Consider the following 18,626-nt stretch of genomic DNA (forward strand, 5'->3'; position numbering starts at 1 on the left):
CCCGAGAGTCGCCAGAGGGGGGCCACTGGGCCCCCAGATGACAGGGCGGCGCGGCCTAGGGGTGGCCCGTGCCCCCCTAGTGTGTCACCGCCTCGTCGACCCTCCGACTCCGCCTCTTCGCCTATTTAAAGGTCCCTGACCTAAAACCTCGAGACGGAAAAGCCACGGTACGAGAAACCTTCCAGAGCCGCCGCCATCGCGAAGCCAAGATCTGGGGGACAGGAGTCTCTGTTCCGGCACGCCGCCGGGACGGGGAAGTGCCCCCGGAAGGCTCCTCCATCGACACCACCGCCATCTTCATCAACGCTGCTGTCTCCCATGAGGAGGGAGTAGTTCTCCATCAAGGCTCGGGGCTGTACCGGTAGCTATGTGGTTAATCTCTCTCCTATGTACTTCAATACAATAATCTCATGAGCTGCCTTACATGATTGAGATTCATATGATGATGCTTGTAATCTAGATGTCGTTATGCTAGTCAAGTGAATTTTACTTATGTGATCTCTGGAGACTCCTCGTCCCACGTGTGTAAAGGTGACAGTGTGTGCACCGTGTGGGTCTCTTAGGCTATATTTCACAGAATACTTATTCACTGTTATGAATGGCATAGTGAAGTGCTTATTTATATCTCTTTATGATTGCAATGTGTTTTGTATCACAATTTATCTGTGTGCTACTCTAGTGATGTTATTAAAGTAGTTTATTCCTCCTGCACGGTGTAATGGTGACAATGTGTGCATCCGTGTTAGTACTTGCATGGCGTAGGCTATGATTATGATCTCTTGTAGATTATGAAGTTAACTATTGCTATGATGGTATTGATGTGATCTATTCCTCCTACATAGTGTGAAGGTGACAGTGTGCATGCTATGTTAGTACTTGGTTTAGTCGTGTTGATCTGTCATGCACTCTAAGGTTATTTAAATATGAACATTGAATATTGTGGAGCCTGTTAACTCCGGCATTGAGGGTTCGTGTAATCCTACGCAATGGTGTTCATCATCCAACAAGAGTGTAGAGTATGCATTTATCTATTCTGTTATGTGATCAATGTTGAGAGTGTCCACTAGTGAAAGTCTAATCCCTAGGCCTTGTTCCTAAATACTGCTATCGCTGCTTGTTTCTTGTTTTCATCGCGTTACATCGCTGCGTTACTACTGCTTGTTTACTGTCCTGGGCAAAGCACTTTTCTGGTGCCGTTGCCACTGCTCATACTTATTTATACCACCTGTATTTCACTATCTCTTCGCCGAACTAGTGCACCTATTAGGTGTGTTGGGGACACAAGAGACTTCTTGCTTTGTGGTTGCAGGGTTGCATGAGAGGGATATCTTTGACCTCTTCCTCCCTGAGTTCGATAAACCTTGGGTGATCCACTTAAGGGAAACTTGCTGCTGTTCTACAAACCTCTGCTCTTGGAGGCCCAACACTGTCTACAAGAATAGAAGCACCCGTAGACATCACTCTTTTGGCTAGCTGCTGCTATTGCTCTACTGCCATGACTTGGTTCTATTCTTGTGCTCATGCTGGTATACTCCTCTCTCTGAGCTAAGCATCTGTGCTCATCTTCTGTATTGTTGTGACTCATGAACACTTGCTCATGAACATTCTATGATGCTCCTGTCATGCTAGGTTGGTCTTGAGATGCTACTGGTACTATACCTATGCTGTATATCTAGTTAGTTGCCCCTGGCTTGATTTCTGGGATGAATCCTTGCATATTTGCAAGTGCCAGTGCTATTTGTGTGATGCTTATTGGACTCTGGCTCATGGTAGGCTTGGCCTTGCTTAATTGTTGTCTATATACATCAATTCCTTGATGATATGCCTCTGGATACAATCATAAAAATGGTTTATGTACTTGTCTGTGATTCAATTGTTGCTTAACTGTGGCTGTTTAATTTATATAATTCCTGTGTAATGCCAGTGATGCCCTAGCATGCTCTGGCATGCTCTAGCAAGCTTCTAATGATCTTGTGATCATCAGTTGCTTGTTAAAAGCTGTGGTGCTTCATCTTGTGCCTTACTAGTGCTTAATTTGAGCTGTGTGTGGGTGACAGATAAGTACTGGTGTGTGCTGTTGTTGGCTTAAGCAATTGCTGTTGCTTGCAGTGATCCATTGGATCCACTGCAAGGCTCTGGTGTATTGATTACTTGTATATTCATTTATCTGTGTTGTCTTGCTTGGCTAAGTGGATAAATGATGTGAACTGCTTGCAGTTGTGATCATCTTGCAGTTAATTTGATTGAGCTAGAGGGATGCCAACATCTGTTGGGAACCCTAGCTTCTTTTTGAACCCATCTGGGTGATGATATCTGTGCATGGCTTCTCTGTTGGGTTTGGTAAAGTGGTTGAGGTGGCCTTCACAGCAATTCTTTGCTGTTAGGGTAGCTCCCACCTTTGTTGGCTTACTGTGATTTGGTGAATGCATTACTGGTTAATCCCTTTATGGATTCCTAGTGGTCTTTGATGTTGACAAACATGGATAGACCCATATTGTCTATCAGTCTGATGGTGTACTAGGTTTTATGTGCTAGGTGACTTTGGTTGACTAAGTAGGTTCATTTCCTTGCTGGATTGCCTTGGTTAAGCCACTGACTTGGTCTAACCAGTGTTCCCTTGGTGATTACCTATTGGCTCACCCATATTTGCTTGCACCACTGACTTGGTAGCCAGATGATGACACAAACAGGGTACTCACACCCTATGGCTTGTGTGTGTTTGATGCACATGCTTATTTATGAGCAAGACAGATGCTTGCTCTTGATTCTATGTGTATACCTCACTCCAGCTCCTAGAAATGGATGTTGGTGTAGAGGTTCAGCTGCTGATTGAGTTCTTGGCTTGCCCTGCTCCTCCTTGCAAGCTTGATATCTTGGTTTATTTTCTGGTGATTGGGGAATAGGTGAAACAGCTCTAGCTGTTCACCTGTTCTTGGTGTTCTTGAGCTGTTCTTGGTATCTTATGACTTACCCTGCTGCCTGTCGATGGATGAAGCTAATGGCTAGGTTTTTGGGCTGTGAAAAGCTTTTATATGATCTTCATCTTCTTCTCTGGTCAACAACAAGGCCTGGCATGTGTTGGTGACTCACTAGCTGTGTGTGTGTGCTGTGCTCCATGCACACAGCCTTGTGAGCAGGCTGTGTGTGTGTGTATCCTGATACTTTGCACTTGGCTGTGAGAGTGGATCAGCTCGGCAGAACTTGGTATTATCCACCATTTCCATTTCTTTCTAACCTGCCAAGTGGCTATGCCACTTGGCATAACTTGTTTTTGCTTTGATTTATGCAGGGATCAATCTGATGATCCAAATGGACATGAAGATCATCAAGTACAAGACTAAATGAAGTTTAGCTTGTAGTGTTAGGACAGATCATTGAATTGTAATTTCCTTTTCTTTTCTTTTTTTATTTTTTCCCAATTTGTGTAAGGTGTTGTAATATATCATATTTCTATTCTGGATATTGTAAATGACATTGTATTATGTGTGATTATCAATAAAGCTCAAGTTTTCCTTAATGAGCTTTGTCTAAGTGCTATATTATTTATATTCTTGATTACTTTTAATTATTTATTGAATTATCTCAAGTTTGAATTATGTGATATCAATTTTTTATTTGAATTTGAAATTCAAATTCAAATTTGGTTTGAATTCAATCATGCAACTTAATTTTGAATTCAATCATGCAACTGAAGTTTGTAATGCAACATCTCTTCTCTCTTCTCCAAAACCCTAATTTAGTTGAATAAGAACAAGTTTGTCGCACTCTCGAAACCCTAACCATGTAAGATGTCGAGAGAGAAACCTGTCCCCCTTCGATGCAGTTTTGTTTTAAAAGCGCGAAATTTCCCCGTAATTTTCGATGCAATGCACATCCCTTTCTAAAATCTACCCCTCGATCGTCTCTAAACCTGGGACATTACAGCCTTTCCCCCTTAAAGAAAACTTCGTCCCGAAGTTGTGGTTGTAATACCTGAAGAGTTCGGCGTATGTTTTCCTCAGGTCTTCCTCTTTTTCCCAGGTGGCTTCCCTCTCTGGATGATGCTTCCATTGTATCTTGCAGTATTTTATGGCTCGATTCCTAAGTTGTTTCCAGTTCTCCTCGAGAATCTTCGCTGGCTTCTCGATGTATGTTAAATCTGGTTGTAACTCGAGATCTTCATGTGATACTGGCTCATCTGGGGTCTTCAAACACTTTCTGAGTTGCGACACATGGAATACGTTGTGAACCTGAGATAACCTTCCTGGTAGTTCCAATTCAAAGGCTAACCCTCGGTTTTGACTCAGAATCTTGAAAGGTCCGATGTACCTAGGGCTTAACTTTCCCTTTACTCCAAATCTCTGGAGTCCTTTCATCGGGCTCACCTTGAGATATATCATGTCTCCAACTTGTGGCTCCCATGTTCTTCTATTCTGATCGGCGTAACTCTTTTGCCGACTTTGAGCTATCTTCAACCTATCTCTTATGATGTCAATGATTTGTTGCTTTTCCTTGACATAATCAGGATTAAACTCCTTGCTTGCTCTAGCTTCATACCAGCATATGGGTGATCTACACTTCCTTCCATACAAAGCTTCGAACGGTGCCATCTTGATGCTGCATTGATAGCTATTATTGTATGAAAACTCTGCTAGTGGCAAGTGCTCCTCCCATGATCCTCCGAAGTCTAGGGCACAAGCCCTAAGCATATCCTCTAGGATCTGATTAGTTCTCTCCGTTTGTCCACCTGTCTAAGGATGATAGGCGGTACTATAGTCCAACTTGGATCCTAAAGCTTCGTGTAGTTGCTTCCAAAATGCCGACGTGAACACGGATCCTCGATCTGACACGATCTTCTTGGGCACTCCATGTTTACTTACGATCTCTTTGATATAAAGATCGATGAGTTTCTCTCCTTTATCTTGCTGGTTCACCGCTAAGAAGTGTGCACTTTTCGTCAACCGGTCCACGATTACCCATATCATGTCCTTCTTTTTATTGGTCATGGGTAGTCCGGTGATGAAATCCATTCCTATCTCCTCCCATTTCCATTCTGGAATGGGTAAAGGTTGTAACTTTCCTGCCGGACTCTGGTGTTCAGCCTTCACTCTTTGGCAGGTATGGCATTCCGCCACATATTGTGCTATCTCTCTCTTCATGTTGTTCCACCAGAATAGCTCCTTTAGATCCATGTACATCTTCGTACTTCCCGGATGAATGGAGTATGGTGTTTGATGGGCTTCCCGGAGTATTACTTCCTTGATTTCAGCAATATCCGGAACGCAAATCCTCTTCTGAAACCATAATGATCCCGATTCTCCGCGGTGAAATTCTGATGGTCTTCCTTCATCTATTCTTCTCATTTCCTCCATGATGAATGGATCGTCCAATTGACCCATCATTATCTCATTCTTTAGGTTAACATTTAGCTCATCGGCTACTTGTAAAGCCGATAGTCCTTCATGAGCTTCCTTCTCCCAAAGTTGTATTTGGGCTTGGCTTATTTCCTTCCTCAACTCCGGTGATAACTCTTGTTCCACTCCTCCAGTGCTCTTCCTACTCAAAGCATCTGCTACAACGTTGGCCTTTCCTGGAGTATAATTGATGGTCAAATCATAATCCTTGATTAGTTCAAGCCATCTTTTCTGCCTCATATTGAGTTCCTTCTGAGTGAAGAAATACTTGAGACTCTTGTGATCCGTATAGAGCTCACACTTGGCTCCATAGAGAAAATGTCTCCAAGTTTTTAGTGCAAATACAACTGCTGCTAATTCTAAGTCATGTGTTGGATAGTTCACTTCATGAGGTCTGAGTTGCCTTGATCGATAAGATATTACTTTCCGGTCTTGCATGAGTACGCAACCCAATCCATGCTTGGATGCGTCACAGTACACGGTGTAATCCTTGCCAACTTCAGGAACTGCTAACACCGGTGCTGTGGTGAGTTTCTCCTTTAGAGTTTGAAAACTCTTCTCACACTCCTCTGACCACACGAATGGTGTGTTCTTTCTTAACAACTTTGTCATTGGTCCTGCTATCTTGGAGAATCCTTCAATGAATCTCCGATAGTATCCTCCCATTCCTAGGAATCCTCGGATTTCCTTGACAGTCTTGGGTGCTTCCCATTCTAAAACTGCTGCTACCTTGCTCGGGTTAACAACTATTCCATCTTTGCTTATGACATGACCAAGAAATTCCACTTGATCTAGCCAAAATTCACACTTGCTGAACTTGGCATAGAGTTGATGTTCTTTAGTGTTTGCAACACTAACCTCAGATGTTCAGCATGTTCTGCTTTGTCTTTGGAATAGATCAAGATATCATCAATGAATACGATGACAAACTTGTCTAGATATGGCATGAAAATCTTATTCATGAGATTCATGAAAATTGCTGGGGCATTGGTTAATCCAAAAGGCACTACAAGGTATTCATGATGTCCATACCTTGAGACAAAGCCTGTTTTCGGAACGTCTTCCTTCTTGATCTTTATCTGGTGATAACCGGATCTTAGATCGATTTTGGAAAAAACTCTCGCGCCTCTAACTTGATCGAATAGGTCTTGTATTCTTGGAAGTGGATACTTGTTCTTGATTGTGACGTTGTTCAAATTCCTGTAATCTCCACACATCCTTCTACCTCCATCTCTTTTATCAACGAAGATCACAGGTGATCCCCATGGTGAAACACTCTCTTGTATGAATCCTTTCTGTTCCAAGTCATCCAATTGCTCCTTGAGTTCTTTCAACTCCTTAGGCCCCATCTTATATGGTCCTTTAGCAATCGGAGCTGTTCCTGGAATTAGGTCGATAGTGAATTCTATCTCCCTATCTGGTGGCATTCCAGGTAATTCCTTAGGAAACACATCCTGGAATTCATTTACTACAGGTATATCTTCCAACTTCACCACCTTCATGCTGTTCAGCTGTAGCTCAACTTCAATCTGTGTATGCTTGTCTCCTTGGTACATCATTCTACTTCCATCGGGGCTTTTCAAAGACACAGTCTTGTTCACACAGTCGATCAATGCTCCGTTAGTTTCTAACCAGTTCATACCAAGAATGACATCAATGTCCTTCATCGGTAAAATGAACAGGTCTGCGTCAAATGCGCATTTATTGATCATGATGACTTGTTTTTGTTTGGTATGGGTTACTACTATCGTTCCCCCCGCGGAAAGTATGGTTATGGGTGTTTCTAACTTAGTGCAACTAATCCCATGTTTGATGATGAATTGCTGAGAAATGAATGATGTAGTTGCACCAGTATCAAAAAGTACTTTGCCAGGATGAGTGAGTATCTGGAGCGTACCTATCACTGCCTGATCGGAGTTAACCACCTCCTCCAGGCTGGTGCAGTTCAATTTGCCGAAGGGTTTCTTGTTCTTCCAGTTCCCTCCTCGGCTTCCTCCTCCTCCTGACTGACCTCCTCCAGTATTTCTCTTGGGGCAGTCCTTCAGCATGTGCCCCTCTTGGCGACAACCAAAGCATATTATCCTTGGCTTCTTGCAATCCTTGGCAAAATGCCCTGGAAGTCCGCAGCTTCGGCAAACCATTGGATTTGCAGTCTGAAACGCTTGGTTCCTCCTGCTATTGTAGTAGTTGCTGTTGTTGTTGTTGTTGTTGTTGTTGTTGTTGTTGTTGTTGTTGTTGTTGTTGTTGTTGTACCTTGGCTTGAAACTCAAGCTGGTATTCGGCTTGTTGCTGACAAACCTCTTAGGCTCAAATTTAGCCTTCTTCCTTTTCTCATCCTGCAGTTGCTTGAAATCATCTTCAAGAGTGATGGCTGCATCCACCAACTCTTGGAATTCTGTCGCTCTCATCATTCGGAGCTGTACCTTGAACTGGGGACTTAACCCCCGCAAGAACCTCTTCTTTTTCTCGTCCTCAGTGTTGACCTCCTCAACAGCGTACCGGGACAACTTTGAAAACTCCCTGACATAAGTCAGGATAGCTTTATCCTTCTGCTCGAGACTTCCAAATTCTCGACGCTTCAGTTCCACAATGCTTTCAGGGACATTGGATTCCCTGAACTTCCTTGCAAATTCCTCCCAGGTGAATACTTTTCCAGCCGGATAAACGGCTACGATATTGTCCCACCATGATGCGGCAGGTCCACACAACAAGTGTGTAGCATAACGGACCTTCTCCTGGTCGTTGCAACCAACAGTATTGAGCTTTCGCTCAGTGTCCATAAGCCAGTCTTCCGCGTCCATCGGTTCGGGCGCGTATGCGAAGGATATAGGCTTAGTGTTCTGGAAGTCAGACAAGGTGACTCCCTGATTCTCGGGTCTCTCTACCCGGTTCTGTTGCAGCAGCTCCTGGAAGAATTTGTTCTACTGTTCCAACGTTATACATTGCCTCTCTTCCATCATCTGCATGTACTGGACAAAGTTCTGCTGCGTCATGGGTGGTGGTGGTGGTGGAAACTGATTCCTGGCTGGTTCGTCAGCCTCTTCCTTCTGTTTTGCTTCGCGCTCCATACGCTGTGGTTCGCTCTCCTCACCCGTCAATCCCGACATTTCCCCCTAGTTCTGCAACACAAGATGATACTCATAATTACTCCATGCGCAAGTTTTCTGAGCTCAACTTTGTTCACAGAACTAGTCACGCAATGGAAATCAAGAAGCAAATCCAAATCATACAAAACATATACCATGTATATACATACTTAAGTGGTCTTATTACAATACTCAAGTCGATGTGAGTATGCAAACTCACTTATTAAAGTATATGTACAAATTTCTACAAATATTACACACTACAATACACGTGGTACTTGTGTATTGTAGTCTTGCTTCCCTTGGTGGTCTCTAGTCGATCTTCACTCCTGGTACATCCCAGGCTTCCATCCGGTCGAACGTGTCGTCCTCCTGACAGAACCTGGAACATAAGGTCTCCCCGTCGGCTGGTAGTCGGAATCAGATGATGATCCTAGGGAGAAATCAGTGTTCACGAACTGGTCATTCAGTGCATCATAGTCCACCCATCGGGTGTACTCCCCTGTAACTCCACCATTGATATTTCCAACATTCGTATCCGACTCAACCGGTATCGGATACCCTCCATCTACTTCCCCATTCCACGGATAACTCTGGTTCTGGGTCGTGGCGTCCTCATTCATCTCCCCGTCATAATACACTGAAGTACTATGAGTTCCAGTATCAGATCCCCAACGCCAACCCGTGGAGTTCTCTATAGGAGTCTCGGAACGCTGATTGTTTCCGGATTCCTCTCCACCCTCATATCCTCTATAGGAACTACTAAGATAGTTCCCAGGTGTAACGGGTGTAGTTTCTCGTTCGGGGTGGTCAATACTAATGTAGTCACCAGCTGAGTAGACTGGTGTGTGCACCTCATTCTCCATAGGTTCCTTCCCCTTAGTCTCCTCCTTGGGTTCAGTAAACTCTTCTAGCATTGTATCAATTGCTCCCGTCAAATGACGGTTCAACTGAAAGAACAATGATAGTAAGTTGCGGCTATTGTCCATGTATTTTGCAGCTTCTGCTGGCTTGCGTTTTGCATATTTGAAGTGGTTAAGCATGGGATCATCTTCCTCCTCCATATGAGGAATGTGTGTGAATTCGGAACCCATAAGCTCTTTCGTCTTATGCTCCCGAATATCGGTTATGTCTCTCATAACGGCTATATGGTAGGCTGTGTTGATAGTTCTGGCTTCACCTGCTGGCATTACTACGCTCATTCCCAATGATTCGGGAAGTCGTAGCCCTACCCTACACTTTGCCAATACAGTACCATCGTAGTACATGTATTTCTTTACTTGGATTTGGGGATCACACCCAAATTCAAGTAACATGGCACGAAGAATATCTGCGAGTCCTCCTTCATATTCACTCAGTGTGGAATCCATCACTTTCACGTTTCGTCCCGGACGTGAGCTTGCCATGGTTGGCTGTAGGAATAGAAAGAGTATAAGATTAGTAATAATGCATCATAATAGAGATAATAAAGAATTATCGCACTAAAAGATATGATTGTTGTATTCTCAATTGAATATATACCATATTTTTAGAGAATTCTTTACTAGTCCTATTTGACTCCTAACGTTTGGTCCCATTTACTAGGTTCCAACCTAAGGTCAAAGCTTTTGCTCTGATACCAACTGTGGTGACCCTGCATACCACTGCATGTTGTAGTATGCCAGTCGTTGATATAACATTCACGAAGTACCATTCCACAAATATTACATCCCTCAGAGTAGTACAACAGAACATAGCAGGTCCATAACTCATTCATTTATTATTACAACTTTACAAGCATAATACACATATCATCTCGGAGCTCCTCTTGGGTGATACTCCTGGGTTCGAGGCGAACCCAACTTAGCTTACAATATAGAAGTCTCATTAAGTTATACATTTATTTCCTCGAGCAGCTAAATACTAAGAGTTTGCACTGCTCGGTTAATACTACTACTCGGTGCTTCTAGGCTTGATCTCCTCCGGAAGCCTCCCCGGTTCCGTAGACTATGAGGTAGTCTACGCCTTCAATACCTCCAGAGAGGTCTGGTTCTTCATAGCCGATGATCTCGGCTCCTTCAGGGTTGTCGTAGTCCTCCTCCAGACGATTCAGACAATCTAAGCAAGGGATTTAAGAGTGGGATGAGTACGAGCGTACTCAACAAGTTCATTATAGATAAGAGGTGTTTAATGCACTAACTACGATATTAGACCAGAAAGTCTAATACCAATGCAGGTTTTGATAAACATTTCTTCAAGAGATTGCTTTTATTTCAAAGAGCTATGTCCGTCAGCCTTCACCGGTTTACTAGAACTTCATGGAGCTCCTTTCCGGCCGCGTTCGCAGTTCCATATCCCGGAACAGGGAGTGACAGGTCACGGTTCTTTACACTCTGCAGAGGTGTGTTGCTTTACCCACAAGAGATCTTAACCTTGGTGCCAACCGGGCAGCTTTCCCGTCCACACTTCCTATGGTGTGAGGCCCGGTATAAGGTCTAGCCAATCATGTTCCTCCGCTACCTCGCACACCCACCCTTTGTTGCATACCCCGACCCTGGGTCCTCGCCGGTCCCATTATTCCCACTCACGGGTGGACCCCGACCACGACAACAGTTTGGGACTCGTTAACCAAACTCCTTCGCCGGTAGCTGCAACCCATCATAGACCGCAATACCGTGGGGACTTAAGGCTTCCCCAGCCAACCGCTTGTTCTTCGGGCGACAAGTGTCTACGGACTATGCCGTGGGCACTTAAGGCTTCCCCAGCCAACCGCTCGCCCTCGACAGATACAAGTGTCTACGGTAGAGCGCATCCGTTGATGTACGAGAGGTGGAAACACTTTTGACTACTCCGTCCCACTCCGTATCTTATGGTTAACACGGGTATTACGGCACAAGAATCACTGGACGACATTTGTTGTTAATCCTAGATGGATATTAACCCTTGCAATGGAACCTCCACCATATCCACACAATCCATGGTTCCATTGCCCACCACATAGTCATATTCATAGTTATGAAAATAGTGGTTTTGGTTTTTTATGCAATAGTGATAATCATAGTACTTTGCAAGTAATTTGATAAAGATACTCAAATGGTATGAGCAAGCGATGAACTTGCCTGAACACTGCAAAGTTTTGCAGTTGGATGGTGTGGACTGACCCTTGTCCTCTGTTTCTGAAAAATAGCATCATTGTCCAATAAGGGCAATGGTTAAAGAAGAAATTATGCATGATTCCAGTTTTAGGGTTTGTTCCCCCCTTCCGATGACATTATTTTTTTCATGTAAGAGGTTAATACTAAGAATAATTTGGGAATACTCTATTTAGAGTAAAATACAACCTTGAAATGTTGTCAAGGTGTTTTTATAGTCCAAAAGCATTAATAGACTTATTTCATTATTGAAAATAATATGTGTGATTTAAATGATTATTTAAATCATCAAATTAAGACTTATTCTTAGTTGTCTTCAAAAATTCCATTGGATATTTTATTCAGGTAGAGAATTTTATGCTGATCAATTTTCATATTTTTAATTACTTTTTTAGAGCTATTAAATATTTATTGTGCTTTTCCAAAGTTTATGTATTTTGATTGAATTATGAAATGGCAAAAATGCCCCTGGGCCCACATGTCAGTGCGGCCCAGTGGGTTAGGTCGCACCCGAGCCACCAGTTCGGCTCGGTCGGCCCACTCGTCCTCTCCTCTCTTCCTCGCGCAGAAACCCTAATCCCCCCTCGACTCTCTGGCGATGCCGTGGTCGCCGCCGCCTTCGCTGAAATTCTCCGGCCGTCTCCGGCCAACTCCGGCGACGAGATGCGGTGGATCTGGACCGCCTCACGACGGCGCACCAGATCCTCCGGCTCGATCTGTTCTTCGTCTCCTTCTTCGTTCGCCCCCGTCGCATTCGCCCGCACGGCTATGAGGTTGCGCGGTGATGCGTCGCTCACCGGCGACTCTGGCGCCGTGACGCCGCCGTGGGCGCTGTCGTGGTGGTGATGGGGCGCTCGCGCTCGGCGACGCCAGGCCTGGCCACGGCTTGGCACTGCCGTGGTTGGCCCGTGCCGCCGTGCCGTCATGGCACGCCGTGGTGCTCCGCTCCAGGTACGCGCGCCACCATCTTCTCCCCTGCTTCTTCCTTCTCTGCCATGCTCTACTGCTTGTGCTTGCTATGCATGCGTGTGTGCTACTGCTGCTCTTTTGGCTAGCTGCTGCTATTGCTCTACTGCCATGACTTGGTTCAATTCTTGTGCTCATGCTGGTATACTCCTCTCTCTGAGCTAAGCATATGTGCTCATCTTCTGTATTGTTGCTCATGAACATTCTATGATGCTCCTGTCATGCTAGGTTGGTCTTGAGATGCTACTGGTACTGTACCTATGCTGTATATCTAGTTAGTTACCCCTGGCTTGATTTCTGGGATGAATCCTTGCATATTTGCAAGTAACAGTGCTATTTGTGTGATGCTTATTGGACTCTGGCTCATGGTAGGCTTGGCCTTGCTTAATTGTTGTCTATATACATCAATTCCTTGATGATATGCCTCTGGATACAATCATAAAAATGGTTTATGTACTTGTATGTGATTCAATTGTTGCTTAACTGTGGCTGTTTAATTTATATTATTCCTGTGTAACGCCAGTGATGCCCTAGCATGCTCTGGCATGCTCTAGCAAGCTTCTGATGATCTTGTGATCATCAGTTGCTTGTTAAAAGCTGTGGTGCTTCATCTGGTGCCTTACTAGTGCTTAATTTGAGCTGTGTGTGGGTGATAGATAAGTACTGGTGTGTGCTGTTGTTGGCTTAAGCAATTGCTGTTGCTTGCAGTGATCCATTGGATCCACTGCAAGGCTCTGGTGTATTGATTACTTGTATATTCATTTATCTGTGTTGTCTTGCTTGGCTAAGTGGATAAATGATGTGAACTACTTGCAGTTGTGATCATCTTACAGTTAATTTGATTGAGCTAGAGGGATGCCAACATCTATTGGGAACCCTAGCTTCTTTTTGAACCCATCTGGGTGATGATATCTGTGCATGGCTTCTCTGTTGGGTTTGGTAAAGTGGTTGAGGTGGCCTTGACAGCAATTCTTTGCTGTTAGGGTAGCTCCCACCTTTGTTGGCTTACTGTGATTTGGTGAATGCATTACTGGTTAATCCCTTTGTGGATTCCCAGTGGTCTTTGATGTTGACAAACATGGATAGACCCATATTGTCTATCAGTCTGATGGTGTACTAGGTTTTATGTGCTAGGTGACTTTGGTTGACTAAGTAGGTTCATTTCCTTGCTGGATTGCCTTGGTTAAGCCACTGACTTGGTCTAACCAGTGTTCCCTTAGTGATTACCTATTGGCTCACCCATATTTGCTTGCACCACTGACTTGGTAGCCAGATGATGACACAAACAGGGTACTCACACCCTATGGCTTGTGTGTGTTTGATGCACATGATTCTATGTGTATACCTCACTCCAGCTCCTAGAAATGGATGTTGGTGTAGAGGTTCAGCTGCTGATTGAGTTCTTGGCTTGCCCTGCTCCTCCTTGCAAGCTTGATATCTTGGTTTATTTTCTGGTGATTGGGGAATAGGTGAAACTGCTCTAGCTGTTCACCTGTTCTTGGTGTTCTTGAGCTGTTCTTGGTATCTTATGACTTACCCTGCTGCCTGTCGATGGATGAAGCTAATGGCTAGGGTTTTGGGCTGTGAAAAGCTTTTATATGATCTTCATCTTCTTCTCTGGTCGACAACAAGGCCTGTCATGTGTTGGTGACTCACTAGCTGTGTGTGTGTGCTGTGCTCCATGCACACAGCCTTGTGAGCAGGCTGTGTGTGTGTATCCTGATACTTTGCACTTGGCTGTGAGAGTGGATCAGCTCGGCGGAACTTGGTATTATCCACCATTTCCATTTCTTTCTAACCTGCCAAGTGGCTATGCCACTTGGCATAACTTGTTTTTGCTTTGATTTATGCAGGGATCAATCTGATGATCCAAATGGACATGAAGATCATCAAGTACAAGACTAAATGAAGTTTAGCTTGTAGTGTTAGGATAGATCATTGAATTGTAATTTCCTTTTCTTTTCTTTTTTTATTTTTTCCCAATTTGTGTAAGGTGTTGTAATATATCATATTTCTATTCTGGATATTGTAAATGACATTGTATTATGTGTGATTATCAATAAAGCTCAAGTTTTCCTTAATGAGCTTTGTCTAAGTGTTATATTATTTATATTCTTGATTACTTTTAATTATTTATTGAATTATCTCAAGTTTGAATTATGTGATATCAATTTGTTATTTGAATTAGAAATTCAAATTCAAATTTGGTTTGAATTCAATCATGCAACTTAATTTTGAATTCAATCATGCAACTTAAGTTTGTAATGCAACATCTCTTCTCTCTTCTCCAAAACCCTAATGTAGTTGAATAAGAACAAGTTTGTCGCACTCTCGAAACCCTAACCCTGTAAGATGTCGAGAGAGAAACCTGTCCCCCTTCGATGCAGTTTTGTTTTAAAAGCGCGAAATTTCCCCGTAATTTTCGATGCAATGCACATCCCTTTCTAAAATCTACCCCTCGATCGTCTCTAAACCTGGGACATTACAGAAGGGTCCAACATATCGGGGTGCAAGCTTTCCTCTAAGCTGGAATCTCTGCATTCCTTTAAGGGGGGATACCTTGAGATACACAAAATCTCCGATCTCGAAGGTCATCTCTCGGCGTCTTTTGTCAGCGTAGCTCTTCTGTCTTGATTGGGCTATATTGAGGTATTCTCGGATCTTGTGAACCTTCTCTTCGGCTTCTCGGAGAATATCTGGTCCAAAGACTTGACTCTCTCCGACTTCCGACCAATTCAGAGGGGTACGACACTTCCTTCCGTACAACGCTTCAAAGGGGGCCATTTGCAAACTGGCTTGATAACTGTTATTGTACGAGAATTCTGTGTAAGGCAAGCAGTCTTCCCACTTGGATCCATACTCAAGCACACATGCTCTCAACATATCTTCCAATATCTGATTGACTCGCTCAGTCTGTCCATCAGTCTGCGGGTGATAGGCGGTGCTGAAATTCAGCCGGGTTCCTAGTCCTTCATGTACTTTCTGCCAAAATCTTGAGGTGAACTGGGATCCTCTATCTGACACTATTGACTTCGGGGTTCCGTGCAGGCTGACTATCCGTGAGATATATAACTCGGCGAGTCTTGGTCCTTGATAGGTGGTCTTGACGGGGATGAAATGGGCTACCTTGGTCAATCTGTCGACCACTACCCAAATAGAATCATTTCCTTTACTAGATTTGGGCAATCCGGTGATGAATTCCATTCCTACAGAATACCACTTCCATTCGGGAATCTGCAGGGGTTGCAGCAATCCTGCGGGTCGTTGATGTTCTGCTTTGACTCGTTGACAGATATCACACTTGGCGATGTAGCTTCCAATCTCTCTCTTCATTCCATGCCACCAAAATTGTTCCTTCAAATCTTGGTACATCTTGGTTCCTCCGGGATGAATGGAGTAAAGGGTGTCATGGGCTTCTTTCAGGATAACTTGCTTCAACTCGGAATCTGACGGCACACATAAACGTCTGTTGTACCACAGCACTCCTTCTTCATCTTCGGTGAATCCCGGTGCCTTTCCCGCAGCTATTTGGCTCTTGATCCCATCAATGCTAGCATTTCCCTTCTGGGCTTCCTTTATCTGTCCAATCAAGGTAGGTTTGAGTTCGATGCTGGCTAGAAATCCGTCACTAACTAGCTCCAGTCTAGACCGCTCAAATTCTTGATGTAAACTTGGTTGCTCTTCTGCGATCATGGAGTTCAACTGACATGGCAGTCTACTCAGAGCATCCGCTACCACATTGGCCTTGCTGGGGTGATAGTGAATTTCCATATCGTAATCCTTGATTACCTCTATCCATCTGCGCTGCCTCATATTCAGCTCCTTCTGAGTGAAGATATACTTCAAGCTCTTGTGATCCGAATAGATCTCTGATGCATGCAGTCGACACGTCCGTTGGGAACCCCAAGAGGAAGGTGTGATGCGTACAGTAGCAAGTTTTCCCTCAGAAAGAAACCAAGGTTTATCGAACCAGTAGGAGCCAAGAAGCACGTTGAAGGTTGTTGGTGGCGGAGTGTAGTGCGGTTTAACACCAGGGATTCCGGCGCCAACGTGGAACCTGCACAACACAATCACAGAACTTTTCCCCAACGTAACAGTGAGGTTGTCAATCTCACCGGCTTGCTGTAAACAAAGGATTAGATGTATAGTGTGGATGATGATGGTTGTTTGTGAAGAACAGTAAAGAACAATTGCAGTAGATTGTATTTCAGATGTAAAGAATAGGACTGGGGTCCACAGATCACTAGTGGTGTCTCTCCCATAAGATAAGCAGATGTTGGGTGAACAAATTACAGTTGGGCAATTGACAAAGAAAGAAGGCATAACAATGCACATACATATATCATGATGAGTACTATGAGATTTAATCAGGGCATTACGACAAAGTACATAGACCGCTATCCAGCATGCATCTATGCCTAAAAAGTCCACCTTCAGGTTATCATCCGAACCCCCTCCAGTATGAAGTTGCAAACAACAGACAATTGCATTAAGTATGGTGCGTAATGTAATCAACACAAATATCCTTAGACAAAGCATCGATGTTTTATCCCTAGTGGAAACAACACATCCACAACCTTAGAACTTTCTGTCACTGTCCCAGATTTAATGGAGGCATGAACCCACTATCGAGCATAAATACTCCCTCTTGGAGTCACAAGTATCAACTTGGCCAGAGCCTCTACTAGCAACGGAGAGCATGCAAGAACATAAATAACATATATGATAGATTGATAATCAACTTGACATAGTATTCAATATTCATCGGATCCCAACAAACACAACATGAAGAATTACAAATAGATGATCTTGATCATGATAGGCAGCTCATAAGATCTAACATGATAGCACAATGAGGAGAAGACAACCATCTAGCTACTGCTATGGACCCATAGTCCAGGGGTGGACTACTCACACATCGATCCGGAGGCGATCATGGCGATGAAGAGACCTCCGGGAGATGATTCCCCTCTCCGGCAGGGTGCCGGAGGCGATCTCCTGAATCCCCCGAGATGGGATTGGCGGCGGCGGCGTCTTTGGAAGGTTTTCCGTATCGTGGCTCTCGGTACTGGGGGTTTCGCGACGAAGGCTTTAAGTAGGCGGAAGGGCAGGTCAAGGGGCGTCACGAGGGGCCCACACAACTGGGCCGCGCGGCCAGGGTCCAGGCCGCGCCGCCCTGGTGTGTCACCACCTCGTGGCCCCACTTCGTCTCTCCCTCGGACTTCTGGAAGCTTCGTGCAAAAATAGGACCCTGGGCGTTGATTTCGTCCAATTCCGAGAATATTTCCTTACTAGGATTTCTGAAACCAAAAACAGCAGAAAACAAAGAATCGGCTCTTCGGCATCTCGTCAATAGGTTAGTGCCGGAAAATGCATAATAATGACATATAATGTGTATAAAACATGTGAGTATCATCATAAAAGTAGCATGGAACATAAGAAATTATAGATACGTTTGAGACGTATCAAGCATCCCCAAGCTTAGTTCCTACTCGCCCTCGAGTAGGTAAACGATAACAAAGATAATTTCTGAAGTGACATGCTATCATAATCTTGATCATACTATTGTAAAGCATATGAGATGAAAGCAGCAATGATGAAGATAATGAGTAAACAAATGAATCATATAGCAAAGACTTTTCATGAATAATACTTTCAAGACAAGCATCAATAAGACTTGCATAAGAGTTACTCATAAAGCAATAGATTCGAAGTAAAGACATTGAAGCAACACAAAGGAAGATAAAAGTTTCAGCGGTTGCTTTCAACTTCAACATATATATCTCATGGATAATTGTCAACACAAAGCAATATAACAAGTGCAATAGGTAAACATGTAAGAATCAATGCACACAGTTGACACAAGTGTTTGCTTCTGGGATAGAAAGGATAGGCAAACTGACTCAACAATAAAGTAAAAGATAGGCCCTTCGCAGAGGGAAGCATTGATTACTATATTTGTGCTAGAGCTTTTCATTTTGAAAACAAGAAACAATTTTGTCAACGGTAGTAATAAAGCATATGTGTTATGTATAAGATATCTTATAAGT

This window comes from Lolium perenne, unplaced genomic scaffold (assembly GCF_019359855.2).
Source record: "Lolium perenne isolate Kyuss_39 unplaced genomic scaffold, Kyuss_2.0 unplaced42, whole genome shotgun sequence".
Classification (NCBI taxonomy): Eukaryota; Viridiplantae; Streptophyta; class Magnoliopsida; order Poales; family Poaceae; genus Lolium; species Lolium perenne.